The sequence below is a fragment of the Danio rerio genome, chromosome 4 (genome assembly GCF_052040795.2).
Source record: "Danio rerio strain M-AB ecotype USA chromosome 4, GRCz13ab, whole genome shotgun sequence".
Lineage (NCBI taxonomy): Eukaryota > Metazoa > Chordata > Actinopteri > Cypriniformes > Danionidae > Danio > Danio rerio.
The window spans coordinates 34,068,898-34,088,156 of NC_141024.2; the positions used below are offsets into that span (position 1 = coordinate 34,068,898).

The 19,259-nt window shown below is 40.5% G+C and overlaps 1 protein-coding gene and 1 pseudogene across 1 annotated transcript in view; one reads left to right on the plus strand and one right to left on the minus strand.

Annotated features, from left to right (window-relative positions):
* The window catches only part of LOC101886704 (zinc finger protein), an 846,922-nt gene that overhangs the window by 67,493 nt on the left and 760,170 nt on the right, over positions 1–19,259 (plus strand). The gene's annotated exons all lie outside the window — the stretch shown is intronic.
* Positions 16,892–17,520, minus strand: LOC147844814 (28S ribosomal RNA; annotated as a pseudogene; the record flags this gene model as incomplete).

The window sequence follows — 19,259 nt, forward strand, 5'->3', positions numbered from 1 at the left end:
TATTATTCTTACTAAAAATTATTTTTAGTACTGCTTACCTTCTAAATGTTATATTAACCTCTATCACTTGATCAATAAAAAAGGCAGACACACAAGTGCACTGTTAAATCATTTAAAACTAATAAATGTGTAAAAGAAAGTTTAGAAAAAAATATATAAACGTCACAAATTACATTACTTATTTTATTATACTTAAATATTTAAATACTTAAAAAGTTAAATTAGGCATTATCTTGAGCAGCTGTTTTCCCACGCTAACTGGTTGATGGCTGCTTCTTTTCAAATATATACGCTCATATTTGCTATAACTTTGCATGAGAACATCAAGTTCAGCTGGAGAAAGAAATGGTGATCTCTTTTATAAGATGTTGCCATAGTCACTCGTAATGTCTGCGCTCCACTGATAATGCCTTTTTATAGTCACGGTGCGCGCGCTTAACTCTGAGTTGGTCTACTCGAAGTTGATTGACTCAACTCAGATCAGCTGTTCTGAAACCGAAAACTCGGTAAATCAACTCAGAGTTCAAGTTTAAACTCTGAGTTGTTTGAACCTCCTTACTGAAACAGGCCCCTGGGGTTTAGGCCTGTGGTTGGTAAAACACAACAGGGGCCTGTTTCAGTAAGGAGGTTCAAACAACTCAGAGTTTAAACGTGAACTCTAAATTGATTTACCGAGAGATTAAAAACTCTGAGTTTTCGGTTTCAGAACAGCTGATCTGAGTTGGGTCAATCAACTTCGAGTAGACCAACTCAGAGTTAAGCGCGCGCACCGTGACTTTAAAAAGGCATTATCAATGGAGCGCAGACATTACGAGTGACTATGGCAACATCTTATAAAAGAGATCACCATTTCTTTCTCCAGCTGAACTTGATGTTCTCATGCAAAGTTATAGCAAATATGAGTGTGTATATATTTGAAAAGAAGCAACCATCAGTGAAGAAGAGACAGTTAGCGTGGGAAAACAGCTGCTCAAATTAATGCCTAATTTAACTTTTTAAGTATTTAAATATTTAAGTATAATAAAATAAGTAATGTAATTTGTGACGTTTATATTTTTTTTCTAAACTTTTTTATACATTTATTAGTTTTAAATGATTTAACAGTGCACTTGTGTGTCTGCCTTTTTTATTGATCAAGTGATAGAGGTTAATATAACATTTAGAAGGTGAGCAGTACTAAAAATAATTTTTAGAAAGAATAATAATCCCATTAATAGTTATATGCATGTCGAAGGTGAATTTAATTTAATTATTTATTAAAAAAGGATAAGCCATTCTCGTACAGTTCTTCTGTGTGTGACTAAAATGTAGGCAATAGCTATGTTTCCATCCAAATATATTACATAAATGTATGTGCAAAACTGGAATATTGCATAAAAGATGCAAATAAAATTCCATCCAACGAGTCAAAGAGAAAAATTGTCACTTCCTGATTAAACTGGCACCAAATATCAACAGTAAAAACAGAATTTACTGTGGTAGAAGAAGCTGCGTCAATTAATTCTTTATTTAGCCTAATTAATGTACTTGCGCCTCAATGTCAGAAGACAATGCTGAAACACAATGAACACGTGGGGGCGTCTGAAGCCATGAGACGCGGAGACTCTTGACACGCTCCAGACGTTCGGAGGTAATTAATAATATACACTAATACTGAAACAGTTAAGGCATTTTAGAATGACTAAAACAATATTTAAGACGTGTTACAGTGTGCTCAGCCTGCTGGTTTGTTCATTTACACACATTTTCATTATCATATAATCATGATCTTTTTTTTAATGTACATACTGTAATTTGTTCAGTAAAAGTGTTTCCATCGTAGTCACATTTTCTATCGAATAAAAGTTTATCCTACTCAGTTATGCGCGTTTTTTATGCATATTTTATGTGCATCATGACGTTTCTATCAATCGTTTTTATGCACGTATCCAAAATGAGCATTAAAAAAGGTGGGTGGAAATGTAAGGCTCAGGTGAGAAATACCGCTTCATCTTAAAAAAGGGGAGGAGACCGACAGAAACTCTGAGTTTAGAGAATAAAACCTGCTTCTGACCAGGTTAGATTCACAGAGTAAGTTACCACAGTAACTGACTCTGAGTTAAAGTTACCTCTCTTTTAGAAACAGGCTTGACTTAACCTGCTTTCTCGAGTTTAACAAACCTGCCATTTTGAAACGGAAAACCCAGAGTTTCTCTCATTTCAGGGTTAAAATACTCTGAGTTTTCAGTTAACCTCCTTTCTGAAACAGGCCCCAGGTTACTGTGAGGTTGGGTTTTTGGTTGTTGTAGGTGTAGACATCAGTACAACACAATAGTTTGGACTCCATGTCATGTAGGAGACATTAAATAGATCAATAGCAACTGCAGAAGGTCTTTCTGTTGTTTTCTATAATTTCTTTCCATTCTTTTGGTCTATTTTTTTTCAAGTTAGTAAATTGATTTTCAATAACTCTTGTCAAAGATAGAGAATAAATTGGAAAGGCACAGCGATGAAGGAAGGGTGATAAACTTTAAGGAAAATCAATATGCTTTCAAAGATGGTATACTAAAAATGTTTTATTCTTGCTTATCTAAAGACGTGTTTGTTACACCCAAAGCAGAAGAGTACTGGAAAAGATTATATCCCAATATCTAAAAAAAGGAAATATGGCAAAATTTGAGAGCTTGGTGGAAAAGTCCAGTTTTAGAGAATTTTGATTATATTTTAAGACAAAACTGTTTATTAAGTGAAATTAGATTGTGTAAAATAGGTTTGGCAAATTGTCATTTTAGAATTATAAGGTTCTATCTGCGTTCTGAATGATTTTGTGATATTGAGCTTAAAAGTTTTTGCATTCCATATATCAAACAATATGTGTGTAGCATTTCTCTTTCATACATTGATCATTTGCATTTAGAGGACCCTTAAGGTCTCTGTCTTGTCAGTTACTTTGCACTTGCGAATTGAAGTAAAAAACATTAGAAGTCATTTTCCGCTTGGAATTATGAGGTTCTATCTGCCAGATCATTCATTGAAGCTTTGCTTTTCAAGAAATACAATCAAAAAATGTATAAGTTGGTGTTGTAACAATATGTTAATACTTGAGAAAGTAAAATTTTGGTTTCTATAACATTTATTTCATGTTTTAGGATTAATATTTTTCTTGTTTAAATTGAGCTTACAAAGCTGGGCTAAATATTTTTTTCCAGTGCAGATGTTAGTTTTATCTAATTAATATGTTAATATTTATGACATTTTATGCTTCATATGAATTACTGAATTGTATTTATTGAATTATATGGCCTGTGAATTAAATTAAGTTTTTGCCCTTCAAGGCTTAATATTAAATTGAAAGACTTTAAAAGAAACAGACAATGACCAGATGAGTTTAATAAACACTGAATAGTGTTTCACTGACTATATGTAAACAAATAAATATATTTCACATTTAATATAGACATTTTTTAACATTGATCTCTTTTTCAACAATATAAAATGTAACATTTCATTTCAATTTTGGTGACGCATGCTTCTGTGGAAGGTGTTTTACTCGCACCCTCTTATCGTTTTGAAGGATGTTGATGCAAAATTTTATGTCATCTTTACTGAAAATAGCTGCAAATACATACAGAAATGCCATAGTCCAGCCCCCATCAGGAAAGTGAGTACATACATGACGAGGTAGCCGAGTCCATCGAATCCCATTCTTGTCGTTTATATGCTGTCGTTCATATGGCAAAACTGATATTCATCTTACCGAAAATAGTTGCAGAAATGTACATATACAAATATGTGCCACAGTCCAACCTCCACCAGACAAGAAAGGAAAATATGTGACGAGGTGGCCGAGTGGTTAAGGACTGCTAATCCATTGTGCTCTGCACGCGTGGGTTCAAATCCCATCCTTGTCGCTTGTGTGTTCTGGCATTTGAGAGAGCCTGGTGCTTCCTTGGAATTTTTTTTACTCACACCCTCTTAGCGTTTTGAAGGATGTTGTTGCAAAATTGAATGTCACCTTTACTGAAAATAGCTGCAAATACATACATAAATGCCATAGTTGGGTGAGCGGTAAGATGGCAGCATAGAACGTACTCTCCTGCTCAATGTGTTCAAAAAGCCCTTATACTTTTACCAATTCAAGTGAGCTTTGCGCTAGACGACTTCAAAATGAATAAATAGGGCAAAACCTAAAAAGGGGAATTCAAAGCCAAAATTAAGCGAGGAGGAAAAGGAGACGAGGAATGATAACGACAAGTTAGGCCTACCTGAGAAAGAACATGGAGCCAAAACTTTGCGAGCAGTGAGAGCACTCAGCAGAGATATCTCCGAACTGAAGACAGATTTAAGAAAAGAATTCAGCCAATTCAAAGAAGAGTTCAAAAAGGATATGAAAACAGAAGTGGACAAGTTGAAAAGCGACATAAACCAGAAGCTAGAAGGCATCACCGAAGATATTCAGTCACATGGCACAAGACTGAATGAAGCAGAGGAGCGAATAACTGAACTCGAGTCGGCAAACCTTGAACTAAAAGACGCCTTACTGCACACCATGAAAGAGCAAAAAATGATGCAGAATAAGGTCACAGATCTGGAGGGCCGATCACGATGAAATAATATCCGAATATACGGTATTAAAGAAGGAGCAGAAGGGACGTCCATGATTAATTTCATCACGTCTTTGCTAAAAACTGAGCTCTCACTGGACTCCGATTTAGACCTGCAGGTACAGAGAGCACACAGATCTCTCGGTCCTAGACCTCAAAATAATAATACTTCAAGATCAATTATATTCAATTTCCTGCAGTACACTAACGATAAGCTCTTGCAAGCTGCCTGGGCAAAAGAAACGCAACACGATGGCAAGCCGATTTTCTTTGCGCACGATTTCCCCATGGATATTAATGCAAAACTGAAGGAATATAAAGAAGTGAAAAAAGTCCTCAACAAGAACAAAATCCGATTACAGACGCCCTACCCAGCCAAGATGCGAATACACTGGGAGACAGGACCACAACTTTACGAAAGCGTGGCTGAAGCTACGAAAGACTTGAATAAGAGAGGATATACGGTGGATCTGACGATGACGCAGCAGGTATCCGAAGACCCCCGGTGTCGATGGTAAGAAAGACTGACACGCCGTACCCAGTGGCTAAGAGCTGGACGGTCGCTCCTGATCGTGTTCGGGAAAGATTGAAGAGCTTTCAGAGACAAACACAGAATGAAGATTAACTGTTGAGAAACACCGCTGACTGTTAACGTTAAAGAGGTATGCGGAGGCACTGTTTCGACACACAACTTACAAATAACGCTATTTCAAACTACTTTATGAGTACAATTTGTTTGAATATGTGTTCTTCTCAAGTCATTTAAAAGGTAAAAACTACATCGTTCTGGACTGAATATGTTTCATTTTGTATTTGAACAATCCTCATGATTCCTAGTTGGTTGGAATCCTCGAGGGGCTTTAGAAATCATTTTGTTTACAATAATATTTACTTAAGTTAATAATCTGAGTTAAAAAGAAAAAAAAAGACCAGGGACAAGTGATTAGATTGGTATGTTAAAAAAGAATTTTTCTCATCTAAATGAGGGACACCTGCAAGAGGCAGGAATAAATCCCTCTCCCCAGGACTTCAGCTGGGTTTTCTGGGTCAAACGTGGCCCACACCTTTGAAAGCCAATGTTCTTCGATCTTTGTTTAGTTTTATTATCATTTTTGTTAGTTCAAAAGATTGCCAACTTAACTTTCTGAAATTACCATGCAGAGATATGTTAAAATTGCATCTTTAAATGTAAATGGGTTAAATAATCCAATTAAGAGGAGTAAGGTTATAGCCAAAATGAAATGTGAAAAAATCAAATCATATTCTTGCAAGAAACACACCTTTCCCCATCTGAACATGATAAACTTAAAAAGTTTGGATATACACAAACTTTTTATAGTTCTTTTAGGAAAAATAATAAAAAAGGGAGTTTCAATATCAGTACATAATTCTCTTATTTTTGAATTGCTAAAAGAGATATCAGATAAAGAAGGCAGATATATTTTGCTTCAGGGAAAACTAAATGAACAATTCATCACTTTAGTAAATGTATATGCACCCCCTGGCAGTAAAACACTGTTCAATACAATCATCAACCTTTTGGCTTTGGAAACTAAGGGAATAACAATATGTGGAGGTGATTTCAATATAGTTCATAACCAACAAAAGGACACTTTCAATAATAAAATAATTAAAACGACTCAGTTAAGAAGTTTTTAGAATTCATTAAAAGATCTTGGAGTATTAGATGTTTAGAGAGATCTTCACCCCTCAAAACGAGAATACTCCTATTATTCTTCACCCCATGCAGTTTACAGTAGGATTGATTATTTTTTTATGTTTAGCAGGGACAGACACAGGGTAAAAGAATGTGAAATGAAAGCGGCCGATGTATCAGATCATGCAACATTGTACCTCACTTTAAATTTGAATGACAGAAAAGCTGATAAAACATGGAGGCTAAATACAAGTATACAAGGGAAAACAGAAGTAGTGGCCCAAATTAAATCAGAAATTGAATAATACGTAGAGAATAATGATAATGGGGAAGTAAGTCCTATAATCTTATGGGATGCAGCTAAAGCTGTATTACGAGGCAAGATCATTTCTATTACAGCAACCCTTAAGAAGATAAAAGAACTTCAATTTTAGAAATCTTGAAGATGAGTTAAAGCAATTAACAGAACAACATGCAACTAGTAAAGATACTCAGATTTTGAAGATCAAAAATATAAAAAATAAAACAGATGAGATGTATAGAGAGGACATAAAGAAATTAAAATTCTTAAGGCAAGCCTTTTATGAAACGGGACCAAAAGCAACAAAAAGGCTAGCATGGAAACTTAAAAAAACAACAACAAAAGGTTTCAATTCATAAGATAAAGGACCCCTACTCAGAAAAAATAGTATATAGTCTGGATAAAATTAAAGAGGCAATTGAAACCTATTATAAATCTTTATACTCACAACAGACACAGGTAAATAATACACCAATTAAAGCTTTTTTGGATTCTCTTGATCTTCCCTGTATTAGATGAGAACAAAATAGTCTCCTAACAAAAGAAATTACAGAGGAGGAATTAGATAAAGCTATAAATAATCTTAAAAATAATAAAACACCCGGCAATGATGGTCTACCTTCTGAATGGTACAAAACATTTAAAAAAAGAGATCTCACCTCTTCTTATATCATCATTTAATTGGACACTTAAAGAGGCAGAAATTCCCCCTTTCTTGGAGGGAAGCAATTATCTCAGTCATACCTAAAGAGGGGAAGGATAAAACTGTAGTTGTAGTTCATGTAGACCTGTGTCTGTTTTAAATGGAGACTATAAATTATTTGCCTCTATTTTAGCCAAGAGACTTGAAACATTTTTACCTGATTTGATAGACATAGTTCATGCAATACGACAAATTAAAAAAGATCACATTAAAGCAATTTTAGTTAGCCTAGATGCAGAGAAAGCATTTGACTGTGTAAATTGGGAATATTTATTTAATGTTTAATATAGATTTGGATTTACAGAAAATACAGTTAGAAGCGTTCAATGTTTATATTTAAACCCAGAGGCTAGGATAAAAATAAATGGTTGTCTTTCAAAAAAGATAAAAATAGAAAAAGGAACTAGGCAGGGTTGTCCCCTCTCTCCCCTGATGTTTGCCATGTACATTGAACCTCTAGCCCAGGCAATTAGAGAAGAAAAATCAATTGGGGGGATTAACATTAATAAGGTAGACCATAAAATTGCTCTATATGCGGATGATGTGCTACTATATCTCTCCAATCCAGATGAATCACTTTCTAGTCTGCTTCTTGTTCTTAAAAGGTTTGGAGAACTCTCTGGGTACAAATTAAATATACAAAAAACTCAAATTTTATAATTTGGCTACAACCCAAACAATAAACTTCAACATAAATTAAATAATAATTGGAAACTAAACTCCCTTAAATACTTAGGAGTATGGTTAACACAAGATGCAGCTGACCTGTAATGTCACTGTCTCGGTCCCAGTCATTCCCCTCGCTGGCCAGCAGAGGTCACCGTCACCGGACTTCTAACCATGACGTCATGCACAAACACTAATTACCACACACACCTGCAGCACATCACACTGATGAACCACACTCACTCATAAAAGCAGCTCACACACTCAGTCTTGTGCAAAGATTGGTGGGAGATGGATTTATGTAAAAGCAAACTGGGAAGAATTTATGTCAGTTAGTGAAGAAGGGTTAAAAACACTGGATAAAAAGGAGATATCTGACGATGATGAAAAAACAACAGAATAGTAGCAGTAACTATGGAGGCAGCTGAAAAATATATTCCAAAGAGTAAAGGGGGAAGGGAGAGGAAGATAGTGCCTTGGTGGAATGAGAAATGCTGAGAAGTCATAAAACGAAAAAGGAAGGCATTTTTAAAAAAAAATGACAAATTCACATAACTTTCAAAGTTTAATAGAATATAAAACTGTTCAAGCAAAAGTTAGGCGAGTATTAAGGCAAACAAAAAAAGAATACTGGAGGGAATTTTGTAACAAAATATGAAGTACACCAGAAAAGGAAATATGGAATATGATTGAAAAATGATTAATTATGAGAAAATGAGTAATTAGAAAAGATGTGGAAATTCCTGTGCTCAAAGAAGGAAACGTGATGGCAGTGAATGACAGAGAAAAGGCTATGATGCTAAGAGAAGCATTCACCAAAGTAAACCCTAGAAATTTTTGTGAGGATAGAGTAAGGATCAGGGAGGAGGTGTTATCAAGTAATCCTATGATAAAGCAATGGAAAGAAGAAACAGGCAGTGTTTTGGATGTTCCATTGGAAATGGCAGAACTGAAAAGAGTATAAACAGAGTAAAATAATCTTCCCCTGGTTTAGATAAAGTTACACTATGATTAAACATTTAAGTGACAAGGCTTTGAATATTATGCTAGATTTTTGCAATAAGGTATGGAGAGAAGAAATTTTGCCAACGAGTTGGAAAGAAGCTTTAATAATACCAATTAAGAAACCAGGAAAAGATTATAGTAATCCAAACAGCTACAGACCAAAAGCACTTACATCTCATTTAGGTAAAATAATGGAAAAAACTGACAGATTAATGTATCATTTGGAAAAGGGTAAGAAATTATTACCAAATCAGAGTGGCTTTGGGGGGTAGAGGGACTATGGATCCAGTAGTATGTTTAGAGACAGATATAAGAAAAGCATTAATGAATAAAGAATCAGTGGGAGCAGTATTTTTTTTTTTTATATTGAAAAGGCCTATGATATGGCATGGCATGGTGGACTGTTAATAAAACTGGAAAAAATGGGAGTAGAAGGGAGAATGTTTAATTGGGTTAAATATTTTTTTTTTTTGCAAGAGAGATCAATTAAGGTAAAAGTAGGAGAATTTATAACACCAAAACAATTGACAGAGAATGGTACTCCTCAAGGGAGTGTCATAAGCCCGTTGCTTTTCATTATAATGATTAATGAAGTATTTGAGAAAGTAGATAGGGGGGATAAGTAGGTCTTTAATTGCGGATGATGGAGCTTTGTGGTTTAGGGGAAGAAATATAGATTATATTATGAGGAAAATGCAAGAGGCATTAAATAAGGTTGAAGAGTGGTCCATTTTAAATGGGGTTTCAAGTTTTCAGTGGAAAAATGCAAGTGGTCTTGTTTACAAAAAAAGTAAAGGAACAAATTTGAAGTTAAGGTTATATAATCAACAGTTAGAACGGCTATCAAAAATAAGATTTTTAGGTATGTGGTTAGATCATAGACTTGCATGGAATGAACATATTAAATGGATGGAAGATAAATGCAAAAGGTTCTGAACAAAATGAGATGTGTAGCTGGGCAGGTCTGGGGGGCAGACAGATTGGCTTTAAAAACTATATATTTTACACTGATTAGATCAGTGTTGAATTACAGCTGTGTAGTGTACAGTTCAGCAGCAAAGACTCATCTAGAGAAGTTAGAAAGAATACAGGCTTAGGCATTAAGGATTTGTTGTGGAGCGATCCGATCATCTACTGTGTCAGCACTTCAAGTTGAAGTAGGAGAGATGCCTCTTAGTTTAAGGAGGAAACAGTTAACGGCAGTTTATTGGGTTAATCTAATGGGGCAGGAGGAGTCTCAACCTACAACTAAGGTTTTACAGAAATGCTGGGAGTATGGAAAAAGTGAATGTAACAGTTTTGGGTGGATAGTGGAACATTTAGTAGAGGAAGTGAACATTAAAGAGTTAAGTATATCTCCCAGACTGATTATACCTGCTGTATTTCTGTGGGTTCTGCCTCAACCAGTAGTGGATTTAAAAATTTTAGAAAATAGACAAAAAGTGGGAATGGGAGAATTGGAGGAAATGTATGTAAGGGAATATTTAATGGAAGAATACGGAGATATGGTACATGTTTATTCAGATACATCAAAAAATCCAGATAATGACCAGCTAGGAATAGCATCTGTAATTCCAAAGTTCAATATAGTAAAAAAAATAAGGATTTCAAACAAATTAGCAATATATAGAGGGGAAATGTTGGCAATAAGTTTAGCTTTACAATGGGTGAAAGATGCTGAAATAAAGAGTTTTTTAGTTTGCTCAGATTGCAGTTCTGCTCTTTTTTTTTTAGCATTGAAGCACCTAGGGCCCTATCATACACCCGGCGCAATGTGGCGGAAGGCGCGGTGCAATAGTCTTTTGCTAGTTTCAGCTTGGCGCAAGAGTTGCGCTACGCTGTTTAAATAGCAAATGCATTTGCGTTCAGATGTGCACCTATAGGCGTTCTAAAATAGATTTTTCATTAGACCAAAACTAAACTCCGGTGCAGAGTTGCGCCTCGCTTACACACTGTTTAATACGCACAAGGGAGCAATAGGCAAGTATCTTTACATATGAAAACATTTAAATATTAAGAACATATATAGGATAAAATAAGAATAAATATAGGAAATAAATATAAAGGATTAAAATATTACAAAACATTATTTTCTAGCCTACATAAATATGAAAAAATCACTGCTTTTATGTCTTCATCTCGGGAGGCTTTTTCAGTTTATTCATAACAATTTGCTTTTGTATAATGTTGTTGTTGTTGTTGTTGTTGTTGTTGTTGTTGTTGTTGTTAGCAGTATTATTTATTATATTCATATTTATATTTTGTTTTATTAACAACAAGCTTAGATTTGCCCACCTGTCAGGTTTTACACCGTATGGGGCACAGCATGTGTTTTAGGATGTAACTCAGGTTTTTGAGCACACTTGTTATTGTTGTTCATTTATTTGTTTGCTGGAAATTGGAACTGAATTTAGAAAAAGTTTTGAAACTAATATTTGCGCTTAACAAACGCAATTGATTATTTATAGGCTAATGGATGTCTGTGTGTAAAGGTTTCCCTATCCAAGAGTGTAAGTGAAAGTAGATCCATTATCACTCATTCTCACTCGATAGATGCTCTGTTTAACAGTTTTCTGTAAAAAAAAAAAAAAAAACAAAACAAAAAAAAACTGTTCACTGTTTGCTAGTGAAATGCTCAGTTTTTCCACTTAGACTTACTATACGTCCTGTAAATAATGAATGCGCTTATGGCGCGACAAAGCTGGCTCTTAAAGGGAATGGGAGATGAGACTCTAATTGGTTTATTCACAAAACACACCTATAACTCATTAACAAAATAAACTCAACCCGTTTAGACCATGCGCCACGGCACAAAGCGGGTTTTCCCGTCCTTAAATTAGCAAAAATGCGTTCTGACACGCCCTGAAAGCGGTTGTGCCCTGCGTTTTGGACCATCAAAATAGACCCCTTAGACTGTAGGCAAGTTTAGCATTTGAAATATTACACGAGTTGTATAAATTAGAAGGAGAAAGAGTAAAGTTAGTGTTCATCTGGGTGCCAACTCATGAGGGGTTACAAGTAAACGAAGAAGCAGATAAAATGGCAAAGCAAGCTACAATAGAAGATAATATAGGAATGGAAGTGAATTACAGTAGAATTGAAGTTAAAACAATAATAAAGAAACAAATAATGGGGAAATGGCAGTTCCATTGGGAAGCAGGAAAGAATAGAAGGCAAATGTACAATATTCAGCCAAAAGTGGGTAAAGGGAGGCACTCGAAAGGAAAGAGGATACTATTTTATCCAGACTAAGAATTGGGCATACTGGACCTAACAGTACATTGAAGGTAATGGCGAAGCACAGAACAGGTCTATGAGTGTGGGGAAAAATGAATCTGTTGAACATGTGATCATGCATTGTGAGCGGTATAATGAAGAGAGTTATGGGAAGAAGTCAAGAAAGAGATTACGAGTTCACATTGAAATTTTTATTAAATCCTGAGGTAGGAAGGCATATTAAGTACACTGCATTGTTTAGATTTTTAAAAGATACAGGACTGATTAATAAGATTTCATTTTTAGAATTACTTTAATGCAAATTTATAAAGTTTAAGGTAGGGAGGGAGGGAGTTATTTTCTGAACCTGACATAGTGGGAGAAGTGAGCAGAAGTCAGAGGAACTGGAGACGCGGCGCTGGCGGATACGAAGTCTCTCATTAGGTTAGGGGAAGGGATTATAATGGGAACAGTAGAGTCTCTGAATCAGGTTACAGGCAGGTGGGGATAATGCACAAGAACTGGTGCGATCCGCCAAATAAAAGCAATGAAGTCCTGTGCGAAGTCTTGTTCTGCCCTGTCTGACATTACAGGACATGGAAGGAAATAGAGAGCAAAATTCAGGAAATACCAATTCAAGCATTAATAGGTAAAAAAAAAATTCCAGATGAAGATCCATTATTTTAACCCACTAACAGAGTTTACTCTGAAAACTTGGTATACAGTGGTGAAGGAACTTCATTTGGAAAAACAAATTAAAATCTTGAATTGGGTGGCGCATGACTCTGATTTCAAACCTGGAACTATGGATAATAGATTTAAACGATGGGTATATTTAGGAATCTCTTCATTTGTACAATTATAAAAGATGGCAGAATGGAATGCTTCTAAACTTTAAAAGATAAGTTTGGTCTTCTAAAGCAAGATGTATTTAGATCTTTACAGTTGCTGGACTATTAAATAAAATAAATACAGGATGAGGACTGAAACGACCAGCTTGTTCAGATTTTTGAACAGACATACAAGTATGACTAAAAAAATGTCTAAATTATATAGAGCAATAAGTAATTCTAGAGGACTCTCAACAGACTATATAAGATTAAAATTGGAAAATGAAGTAGGCATTATACTAAATTAAAACCAATGGGTTAAAATATGTGCTGTCCCACACACCTCAACAAGCTCAAGAATGTGGCGCGAGTTTTGTTGGAAAAACTTAATTTGATTATTATTATTTTTTTTTTAATTACACCCTAAATTAAATCATTACAATTGGGGACTAATCCTTGTTGGAGGAACTGCTGAGTAAAAGAGGCACATCATGTGCATATATTCTGGCAGTGCTCAAGAATTGATAGTTTTTGGGAAATGGTGCACTTAACCATCAATGATATTATTTTAAGCTTTACTTGCATCTCTTGTTTGATATATATATATATCATTCCACATGTATATCCATGTACACACATATGCATAAAAATATTAAATTAACCTCAAAATAAATAAATATAAAATAAATTATAATAAAAGGTTGCCAAACATATTTTCACAATGATACATAACCTATAGAATTATGTAAATGTTCAGTTATAATTATATTGTCGTTGAGGAGAAAGTCAGCCATTTACTCTATTTCTTTTCAAAGGTTTCTAATTGTAATCCAAGTGCATGTGTCATTTTTCCACTTCCTTAACTTCTGCTATAATTTCGAACCATTCGTCTTTAGTTGGTGGCTCTTCTTTATACCATTTCCGGGTTATAGCTTTTTTACTTGTTGCCAAAAATATCTTAAATAGATATTTATTTTCCTTTTTAAGATTAATAGGAGTATCTCCTAGATAAAGTACTTCAAATGATCTAGGAATATAAAGATCAAAAATACAATATTGGGAGAAAGTGTTATCGCGAGTCCCCACAGCCGGCCCGACGTTTCTCTAAGCGGCAACCTGTACACGGTTAATACAGATTAACTCCTCACTTAGGCCGGATGACCGAGGACAGACGCCTGTAGCTGGTTCTGCAGGACGGATGTCCAGGGCGCAAGTCTAATGTCAGTTTGCCCGATTCTGATACATGAGACAGACACAGAGAGGTAATTTGTTCCATTTTATTTAAGGGGGAAATTGAAACAATTTCTTCCGTTTGGGGTTGGAAGATAACCGGCTTCCATCGCTGCTGCGCTTGGGCGCTCTCACTCTACTGTCCTAGAAGGAAGAACACACACACATTTCAGCCGTGGATCGAGCTATCTAAATCGGCCACCAACACACTTACTTACCGCTGGAGGATGGCTGTCAATTTGATTATCACCGGGGGTTTCAGAGAGGGCCTGTTCGAACAGGTGCCGGTAGGACATGGCTTGACTGGCCGTTAGATTCATTTCGTAATAGCGGTCCGATGTGCTCGTGTCATGCCCCATAAAATCCGCGAGCTTGGCTCGATGTTCCCCGCTGTGAGCGTGTTTAATCTGGGGGGAGAGAGACGATACATTTAGCCACAATTATACCGCAAATATCACAATTACTAACCCGGGTAAAGGATCTCTTACGTGGGTTGCGATTGATGAACGAACATCGGTGAATGTGGGGGTCCCTGGAAGTCTCATCTCGGCCCAAGCCAATTGGAAATATTGGTTCAAATTTTTGCAGTTGGATGGCCTTGACGTGAAGAAAAAGTAGTTGGCAGACTTCCCACCGGGTAGGCTGGATCTCAGACCCAGAAATTTATTGAACCATTGGTATTCTTCGGTCGTAACAGCCAGTTGCGCGGCCTCGTAGGCCTGATTTGTCTTGTGCGTCACAACCTTTATTTACACAGAGACCAAGCCGATTTACGCGGCTTAATTAATTTGGTCCCCTTAGTATGGGGATGGGGGGTTACTCACATTAATAACCAACGACAGGCCATCCGCTGACCGCCTAGCCCCGGTCACTTCTTGGATTAAAAGATTTTGGAAGACGCCTGGCCTATGACCGGTAATAAATACCAGGTAGGCAATTAAGTAGCCGTATAGCCGCCATTTGACCTTTCGTGTTCGGGGAGGAGGACAGATCATCTGATACAGAAACAGAGCGTGGGTTAGCGGAGCCCATGTCCCCCAGTCATTAACGCAGCGACCGCAATCAGATCACCTAGATGCTTGGGAATGATCGAGCCCGCCCGCTGATGACAGGTCAACAGGTCACATTTGGATATCAGCCTAGCCTCTTTTGCCCACCTCACAGAGCGTTCGTGGGCTGCGACTTTGCGACGCAGCCCGCGGGATAATGACCTTAATTCCCTCATAACTATGACCATGGCACGTGGCGTCAGCCGGCACGAGGTTGGTGGAGCCTCGTACACATACTGCAGGAACTGAATCACATGCTTTAAGTACTGCGAGCGGGTGGATTCAACTATCGGTGACCGGCCCAAATCTACCACCCATTCTCATATTTTAGATGGGTTCTCCAAGAATAACAGGTCGTCTACCTGCTCCGAACCAGCGCTCATGAACTGCAAGAATGACCGAACGTGACCCACTTTCGTGGCCGCATCGCTGCCAAGGATGTATCCCTTGTATTCGCAGACCAACTGGCCTGCCAAGCACACCACATACGCGGTCAAACTAGGTACAATAATCCGGGTCAATTTTAGCGTTACAGTACTCACGTAATCCCGTTACTTTGCCCGGAGACGAACCACGGACCCGGCTTGTATGAGGTTGGATCACGGCCTTTTCATTAGCCCTTAGCTGACTAAACATGCGGGTCAGATCAAGCAAATGCGCCCGCAACGAATTGACGTCGTCGGCCAAAGACTGCAGGTCGACCCGCGTTGTTGCCCCAGACCCATCACCAACCCTCTCCTCCGGCGGCGCCGCCGCCTCCTCCTCCTCATCCGACAACCGACTAACCACCGCCACTGATGGATTGCTGGACCATAGATCACGGAGAAACCGTTTAATTTCTGTACGCTTCGCCCAAGCCGTGACCTTTCAGGTGACGATCCATACGGGCTGGCCTTTTGAGGCAGTCCGGTAATGGACAAACGGTCTTATTTATGTCGAATCGGCCGGACGACAATTTGAGCAAAAGGAGCCGTTCTTGGGGGTTAAGTATACCGTGCGTTCGCTTCAAATGTTGGGAAAGATCTGTGTAATCGCCGCCACACAACGCGCATCCCATACCCATGGTCAAGAGTGTTTATGCTGACGTGGCATTCGGCTTTTATACCCTCGGGCGCCCGGATGATTACACCCCTTCTTAAAGGAGCTGTGCCGTTGGTGGACCGCAACTTTAAAGGAATAGTCAAACCGAAAGGCCCCTAACGCTCTTTCAGCTGACAAAAGCTTGGATCGAGGGATGACTTTCAATGGATCGCAGCGACGGAGCTGCTCTGCCACGCACGACACCCCGACCCAGAATCAGGTCGTCTACGAGTCATTTAAGCACCGGGTTCCCCACAAACATGCGGTGCGTCACTGGAAGAGGGGGCGGCGCTCGTTCTAGCCGCGCCCCCGGTTCCTGTCACGAATGGCTCTCCGCGCCAGGGGCCCCCCCGGAGAGGGGCTTCCCGGTTACCCGGGGCCTATCGGAGATCATGGCGCTGCAGTATCGCTGCTTTTAGGCGGGATTCTGACTTAGAGGCGTTCAGTCATAATCCCACAGATGGTGGCTTCGCACCAGTGGCTCTTCAGCCAAGCGCACGAACCAAATGTCTGAACCCGCGGTTCCTCTCGTACTGAGCGGGATTACTATTGCAACAACGGTTCACATCAGTAGGGTAAAACTAACCTGTCTCACGACGGTCTAAACCCAGCTCACGTTCCCTGTTAGTGGGTGAACAATCCAACGATTGGTGAATTCTGCTTCACAATGATAGGAAGAGCCGACATCGAAGGATCAAAAAGCGACGTCGCTATGAACGCTTGGCTGCCACAAGCCAGTTATCCCTGTGGTAACTTTTCTGACACCTCCCGCTTAAAACCCCAAAAGCCGGAAGGATCGTGAGGCCCCGCTTTCGCGGTCCGTACTCATACTGAAAATCAAGATCAAGCGAGCTTTTGCCCTTCTGCTCTAAGGGAGGTTTCTGTCCCCCCTGAGCTCGCCTTAGGACACCTGCGTTACCGTTTGACAGGTGTACCGCCCCAGTCAAACTCCCCACCTGACGCTGTCCCCGGGGCAGGTCGCGCGCCCGGGAGGCTGTTCCCCAGGGCGCTTGACACCAGAAGCGGGGAGAGCACTGACCAAGAGCTACCCAACCTCCCTGCCTAACCGGGTAAGTGAGGAATCGATAAGAGTAGTGGTATTTCACCGGCGGCCGGCCCGGGTAGCCCGGGGGCCTCCCACTTATTCTACACCCCTCATGTCTCTTCACAGTGCCAGACTAGAGTCAAGCTCCCGCCCCAAAACGGTGCATGTTCGATGGGGCTCAAACAATCCCCTTCTTGGGGTGGAAAAAGTGAACGTGAAAGAAAGGCTGTGGAAAAGCTCCCGCAGGCCAGAGCAGCAATAAAGGGGGGAGGGAGTGAGGTGGGACACCCCTTCCCCTACTCGAGTCGTAACAAGAGAGAGAAGTGTCGAACCGCTGGCCGGGGCAGCGATGAAGGGGCGGGAGTGCATTGTCGAACGGGACACCCCCCTCTGGTTCCTTTGAAAAGGGGGGGGGGGAGTGAGGTGGACACCCCTCTCCCCCCTACTTGAGAGTCGTAACAAAAGAAGGCTTGAACCGAATGGATCCCCGTAGGGCATCGGCTTACACCCCCTGGTGCGGGGGGGTATCCTTCCTCTTTAAGAAATACGGGTCCACCAACGTCATGACGCAGAAGTGGACACCGCCTCCGCCCGCTTATCAACCGCCGCACCTGGCGTGTGGGCCCCTTTCCCCCTCTGCATTGGCTCTAGCACGGCCATGGCTGAATGTGCCCTATGCTTCAACGTCTACAGTCGGCTTGCTCCTCACCTGACGGCCGTTCACTAGGTGACCAACTCGGACGAGAAGTGGCTGCTGCTCGCGCTGGCTGCCGGCCACGTGGACACGCGGAAGACGCCGTGCCCAGTCCCGGGCTGGCGTCCTGCGACTAGACAGGCACTTGAGGCAGCACGCGGAGCTCTCGACCTCGGGCCGGAAAGAGGCTATGGGGAGGGCAAAACGTCGGAAAGTAGCTCGGGAGTTGCAGTGACTGCAGTCCACCCAGCCGGCAATCCCCTTCGTGTCCCGGCTAGCCCCTTCGTGTCCCGGCTAGCCTCGTCCTCCGAGGAGGAGCGGGACTCGGAGGGCCCAGAGGCCGGCCGCCCATGCGCCGACCGCGGCTGCAGGCGTGACACGGAGCGCATACAGGCTCAGCTAACGGACCTGGGGAAGCAGGTTACCAAGATGCGGTCCACCCTGCTCCAAATCACACGCCTCTACTGGAAGTTAAGGAGGGGAGAAGGAGGAGGAAGAGGGCGAGGAGAACCAGGTCACCTACTGCATCATCGACTCCCGGGTGAGGGGCACCCGGAGGTCCTACGCCCCCCGAGCCTCCGGAGGCTTTGGAACCCCATGCCTACCCATTCCCGGACCACGTCCCTGTGCTGAGTTGAGTATATTTCAGGCATGTCACTGTCGCTGTGCTGGGTGTGTGTCTTCGGGGAAGTTGACTCTTGGTTGTGCTCGTTCCACAGACCTTCTCTTGGGGGAGTTCGAAGGCTACCAACTGGGCAGCGAGCCCACCGCCCGCCTGCGGAACAACGTCACTTCGAAGCTAGGGAGAATCAAAGCCTTCTTTGGTTACATGGCCAGGGGCACTGCGGAGCCAGGGACCTTCCTTTTCCTCAACCAACCAGCCTGAATCTGAGCGTGGACCGCCCTGCTAGGTCAGACGCGGATGGCCGAGCCCACCAGGCAGCACTATCTGAAGAACGTGGCCCAGTTCCTGGACTACCTATCGGAAACCCCGCTGGCCGCCTCTCCAGCACGGCTCTGGTTCTGATTCGAAGGGAGGTCAGAGCCCTCATTCGCGGCATATGCCGGCGTGTCGTCGTGCACGAGGTACGGACCAAGCAGGTGAAGGAAAACAGACTGATCCCCAAGGCCAGCCTAGTGCGCTGTCACCGGACCGCTGGGAGGAAAATTCCTGCCCTGCTAGGTAAGCCAGCCTTCCGC